We start from the raw sequence: 7040 nt of genomic DNA, 5'->3' as shown, positions 1-7040 counted from the left end.
TTCGCGTTCGCGTTCAGTGTGTGAACCTCACAAATTTAGAGGTTCACGTTCTCCAACGAACCTCGGTAGGTTCTGCACTGTGAACCTCTTTCATATATTACAATTTTCACTTCATTATAAAATCTTTGGTTGAAATCTATTACATTTCAACTGCGGGCCGCTCTATGCATGGCGCTAGCGGCGTAAAAATTCAACACTAAGCGAGCATGCACCTTGACAATATCAAAGATTTCTGTTGTGAGCTTGGCCCGCAAGAACACAACATCAAGAGTGAAATACACTACATCAGTGGTTTCCAACCTTCTTGTCCTGATTCCCCACGTTAGATTTATTCCGAGTCTTCATTCCCCACTATCCCAAACTTTCGTCATTACGGAGCATCTATTTTAGGGTTACCATATTTCAGCAACCCAAATTCCGTTCACTCTTTAGCGCCCACTAGTGGATTTCAAAATGAGTTTTGACGTCACATTAGCAAAGCTTTGCTCATAGACCAGAGGTGGTCACGATCCGGTTCAGGAGTATGTGACTGTGTGTTGCCTAACCGGGACCGAAACCACATGATTTCAGCCCCCTCCCGCCCAAATACCTAATGATTTTGACCCACACCATAGGGTAATCGATGCAACTTCTGGAGGCAGGGTGCTTGCTATATAAATCTGATTGCTATATGCGTCTGGTCGTTAAATCATCTGAATGAATTCTGTCAATAATATTAGTCGTTTCACATATTTCTATGTAGATAGGCCTACTACTCTCCTACGAGATGATCAGAGTTAGCGGTAGAGCTGGTGGAGGATGATGAGTTCGAAAATAAAGGGAGCGAAATTGCACATCGTTAAGTCATGTTCATATTCATGTCCTATCGACAGACATGGGGTAATCGCGATTAGTAATCGTAATCGATTACGACGATTACAGCATTTTCAAGTAATCGTAATCGCAATCGATTACATTCGAAAAAAATCCAAAATAATCGTAATCGTAATCGACTACTTCCCATATCTAATCGATTTCTTTGTGAAAGAACGATTACTTTTTATTTGTACAAGTACTATGACATAAACTGAACATTCATGAACAAGGAAGATGTATTATACCAGGTTCATGATAGCACAAACGTCTGATTTTTAAATGCCATTGCTCATTATTACGTCAGAAGTAGCCTATTAGCTTTGCTAGTCATTGCGGAAGAAGTATCCACGGTAATGTACGTCACGTTGTACGTCACGATGTACGTCACGTACATTCGTGTGATTGTAAGAACACCCGCCGTGCTGTATATCAGGCTATCAACACGTTCCGCACGCCAGTACCCCGCAGCAGGACAATTAATCACCACTCTACCTAGTAACTTGTGTATTGATGTTCGGTTATGCAAACGCAGTTTGAGCGTTGCTGCTTGGCGAGCAGTAGGCCTATGTAGTACGTACTTACACCGGACAGAGATTTTAAATTTTGTACTCGTCAAATAAAACATCACGGTTTCCACAACGAAGCAATAAAAATCAGCAGCTGCTGATATATATCATAACCGAGCCGTTTTTGCCGTTTCTCGTAGCGGCAGCTTGCAGTACATTATCTGTATTAAGTTGAAGGCAGAATTTTATGTTCTCTTCATCTTAATCTCATATGACTCTACTTGAAACAGGCCCCAATCGTTACTTCATAATTCTTTACTCAACATTGGGATCTGCCGCCATAGCCATGGGCTATCATGTTAGCGCGGGTTGCAGCTAGAATCAGGACCAAAACAGCAATTCGTCCCCCAGTCCAAACGTTGGTCTTTGGCCCCCATAGGGTAATATTTTCAAGTTGAAGACTGAATTTCGTCAATAATATTAGTAATTGCATTATATTATTATTAATTTTTATTCCTCTCTCTCTCTCTCTCTCTCTCTCTGCCTCCGATGGCCAGATTTACCTGTAGAGCTGGGGGCACGTGATTCATAATCATAACGTCTGTTATCTTGTTATAATTACTTTAGTGTATGCTGGTAATTCGTGACTTCCGGTCTGTTATATAATCAAAAGATATTGTTGTATCCCAAACGTAGCAGACTAAAAGAAACACTTTCGTGAGACGCACACACAAATTGTCATGTCTTTAATGCTCTGTGGGTGTCCTGGTGGCATTTGAATTGTGGGCTCGGATTGGAAGGACCGCCGGACTCTTAGTCACGGCCACCCAGCGCGGCTATTGACAATTGACACATGCCCCAAGTTTCGGCCGAGGTCTTTGATTAGTAGCACACTCCGTGATGTCGCGTGTTGGTCGAAATTGCATATGTCTTTTGGTGTGTCGTGGCACGGTAGTGACTGGAACCTAAATGCCTATTGCTATAAATTAGGGTGCATTTAAAAAAAAAAATTAAACCGAGCATGTTTACAACAAGGCCCTTGTTTAAAACATATTTTTTTAAAGCCATGACATCACGAATGTGGATTGACATTGACAATTGAAAATATAGGGTAAATATAGCTCCGTTGACGAAATATCTGTACTATAACTGCTGAACCGACTATTTTGAGGGAATCCAACCATCCCATATCGATGTACGTCGGCTAAATCGGTTGGTGATTGTGGAAAGCATTTACACAATTATGGCATAATTTTACAACTTAAAAAAAAACAATTTAGTTTTTTTTTTTAATTTTTTGTTTAAAACACTGTTTTAAACATGTTTTAAACAATGTGTTTTAAACAACCATTTGTTTTAAATGCAAGCCTACTATAAATTATGTACAAAATACTTTTGAGTCCCCTTCGAGCTCGCTTCCCGCCCTATTGGGGAATTTGGGGTGCGGCAGTCATGGACCTGGCAAGAATGCAAATCGTTGGATGCGATAAATCGTTCTCTGTAAAAATGGGCAATGGGTACATTATGACGCAACAAGCAAATGACGCATCTTTTTTAAAAGAAGTTTGTTATCTCATTAGGCCTTTTCAGCGTAATCCATGTATTGTTTTCCAATATAACTTCTAAGATACAAAATAAATGTAATCGTGAGTAATCGTGATTACTTTTCCAATGTAATCGTAATCGTAATCGACTACTTCCTGATTTTGCTGTAATCGTAATCGTAATCGTAATCGCGTCATTCGGAAGTAATCGTAATCGCAATCGATTACATTCATGAAGAAATCACCCCATGTCTGCCTATCGATAAGATTGTTTATCAGCCTTATGCCGGTGCGCACCACGGAGCTTTATAAAGACCCCACATCCAGTGGTTTCCAACCGTTTATGGTCGCGACTCCATCTCCAATTTGAAAATGATCCGTGAACCAGATCAAAATTTGACGAGCTGATTACTAAAAGAAATCAGTACCTTTGCCCGGACTTACTCCCGGGCTGTTTTGAAATGTGGTTACGTGCAACATATTCGCAAACCCCAGAATAAAGACAAAGGTCTCCACCCCCGTTTGGAACCACTTTTTGAATAAAGCATTTAAACGGCCTCAACGATTTCTAGGAATATAATGTTCGCCTATAATTGCGATTACAATTAGGCTTATTCCAGTAAATGAAGGACGTTTTTATTTATATTTTATTGCAGTTTTTGCAAGGGCGGTAGTCTCCATATTGAAATCAAAAAATGTGATAGGAAATCGCGCGTAGCGCGAAGATGATCTCATGCATCAGTCTAAATATTCCCAAAAAATATTGTTTTTATGCTGATTTACGAAAAAATTATGAGCCTACGTCAAGTCTTCAAAATTCCGGACATCTGGCATATTTTAGAAATTCCTCCCGGACGCTAGTTTGAACAGTGAAATTCCGGACATGTCCGGGAAATTCCGGAAGTATGGCAACCCTACTCTATTTTCTTGTTCGAGTACACGAGACATAAAACCACACCGGTACGCAAGACAATCCCCTATTACTGCAACATAAAACATGTTGTGAACTGATACCGGTGACCATCAAAATTTAGCGAAAGCGTTATTTCACGACATACTGATGCTGGTGGATGCGTGTGTGACGTCATCATTGGTTATCCAGAGTTTAAAATTAGTTTTTGTGAGCAACACGCAATATTACAGTGCATTTCAACCATTTTGAGCTCCATTCGCACTTTTTTTTTGTAAAATATATTTCATTCGCACAAACTAATCGTAAATTGTTATACAAAAAGAAGATGAAGATACGAAACAACAATTTGTTCAGATGTGCAACAAATTGGCTACGTTGCTTAAGCTATTAAGTGTCTCATTAAAAAGGCAACTTTTTCGCTCGTCTTGATTTCAACTATTTCCCTAAAACCCTTCTCAGCCAAACAATGTTGTTGGGTTTTGTGTAAAAACGTCTACTAGTGCTTGGATGACCAGGTCTTAAAATCTATTCTGCACTCCTATCGAAAATACAGCGCATTTTCCGCAAGTGAAAAATGCTTGCTGGCGGAAATCGTTTTTGATAGCTGACACAAAGGTCTCGAAGACTCCAGTTTGTCGAAAGGGTGAAAAACCCACATGTTTGTGTTGAGGCTTCTGCCTTGGAACATAAGGTGCAAAACGATCAAGGAGATTAGGCACATTAGAGCTCACTACCTTACGATACGATGCTCCAATTTCCATCTCACGAGTATATGAGAAGACCAAATAAACTCACGATACCGTGTGTTCTGCTATTTATCTCACTTGAGAATGCCTAACAGTTTAATAACGGTAGGGTTACTATACGTCCTCTTTTAAGAGGATTTGTCCTATTTTTTGACTTTTTTGAAAGGGCCCTCGGTGCACGCCCTTTTGTCCTCTTTTTTGAGATTTTGTCAAATTTTGGTCAAATTCGCGGCTAAATTCGACTGATATGCTGTAAATCAGCACCGAAGTACGCTCCGGCGGGTATTTCGGGTGCTGAACCGGAAGGTTGACCTTTTATTTCAGTCAACCACCTGCTAAAGTGAAAGAAAAACTGTATTTTGGGTACTTTACGAGAGAGTTGATCATTTTGTTTTTCAGTCAACCGAGCACGAAGTGGGAAAAATTTACCATTTTTTCAGGATTTCCTCCAGTTTTGCAAGTCTGAAAATTATGAAAAAGTGTCCTCTTTTCAGATTTCCAAAATATGGTAACCCTAAACAACGGTAAAGCAGCTTTTTGACTACAACCAAAATCTGAGTTTTTTGTGGCATCTCGCGACCCGAGCCTCACCCATGAAAAGGAATTCATTTTTAATATTGCAGTTGTATGCTACGATTTTACGGACATTTATGACATACAGAACGCGCACACCACAATTCTACCAAACACATCTCTACAAAACATGTCTGACGCACGCGATTTCAAATTAGGGCGATATAAATTCCTCTGAGTGTTGCAGTTGTACTACTGTACACTCAGATTGCAATAACGGGACTATTACGTGCCCACAACGGAGCATATCTATAGCTAAAGGTTTATCCATCCAGCATCGGTCATTTTTAGACCAAGGTTTTGTCGCCGCTTGTTTTGGCACCGCATTTTATCAGCGGTTTGTTGGTCAAAAGTTTACGTCATCATATGCTCCGACGCAGAAGGGGTGGCCTCGAAATGAATGACTCTCACAGGCCTGAACTCGCTCGTCGCACATCCCTACACTGGTTCATCCCAACGGTCTTCGACTATGTTTTCCAGAAAAACCAGTCGGGCAAATCTTATCATGAATTCTCATGATAAAGCAATATTTTCTGCATGTCTCACTAATTGGCTACAGTACCCAACACAGTAACCTTGGATGTGTAAAAATTATTACAGGATTTTTTGTAATAAATTCTTCAAATATTACATACTTATTACCAGATAGTACTGGCACCGTGTCGACCCAAAATAATACCCCTAGACGTCCTTACTTTAATAACCCTAGAAGGGATGAAAATTTGCGTTACAGTAACTTACAAATTAAAGTCCGTTATGACGGTATTTACCACTATCATAGTGCTTTGCGCTAATCGAACAGTTATTACGACAACATGATGATTGTTTAGCGAAAGAGAGCAGAAAGTCAATTTGACTTCATTTTTCCTGCCTGTCGCAGGATCAGACGGGCTAATATACGGTATATCTGCCGCTACACCAGCTTCCAAATCAGGCTTTTGGTTACGTAATAATTAAATTGCGAAAATATTAATTCACTACGGCTTGTGAGAACTACGATTAGTGGCGCGTCGTAAATTAAGTAAGTTTTTACAATTGCGTCGCAACTACAAAAGTTACTTCCTATTAGGTGTATTTGAATTATTCTACGTCAGAAAAAATTAACAAATATTCACGATTTTCATTCGCAATTCATCCGGATTTTATTCGCACCATTCGCACCACCTTCGTCATTCGCAATGCATTTTTTTCATTCGCACAAGTGCGAACCGTCACACAGGTTGAAGAGCACTGCAATATAATTTTCAATACATACATTCCAGAGCAGTTAACTATGGTAACGGTAATTGCTCATGTGTCTCCGTGAATATGTAGACTTCCCTATATATAATGTTTAGCAATAGTGTCCTATACAATGTGGACACAGCGAGACTGAATGGCTCACTGCATTTGCGTTACGTCATACTTTCCATTTGACCAAAGGCAACTTAACAGTCATTTTTGACCGGCTGGCCGAGCGCTAAATTCAATAAAACGGATATCAAAGGAAATCTGCTGCTGTACTGATTACGAAAATATAAATTTCATTCTGTTCATGGTGCTGGAACCCCCCAACTCAGTCTAGAAATTCGAATTGTAATCAAGTTTTGGCAATGTGACGCAACAGGACTGTCTGCGCAGCGTCTGCTGTCTGTCTTCGCAGCTTCATTCTCGTTTAGCCAGACAGAGTTACTGCGTCACAATGCCTAAACTCGATCACAATGCAAATTTCCAGGCTGATTTTGGGGGGTTCCAGGACAGGTACCGTTTTTTAAAATTTAGCGCTCGGCAAGCCGGTCAAACATCGCCGTAGAGTTGCCTTTGGTCAAATGGAAAGTATGACGTAACCCAAATGCAGTGAGCCGTTCAGTCTCACTGTGTCCACATCATATCGGACACTATGGTTTAACAAATGCGCCTATTC

The sequence above is a fragment of the Botryllus schlosseri genome, chromosome 2 (genome assembly GCF_051294905.1).
Source record: "Botryllus schlosseri isolate E-star chromosome 2, Bs_hap1, whole genome shotgun sequence".
Lineage (NCBI taxonomy): Eukaryota > Metazoa > Chordata > Ascidiacea > Stolidobranchia > Styelidae > Botryllus > Botryllus schlosseri.
The sequence above is the reverse complement of the archived record's forward strand: the minus strand, read 5'-3'. Positions refer to the sequence as shown.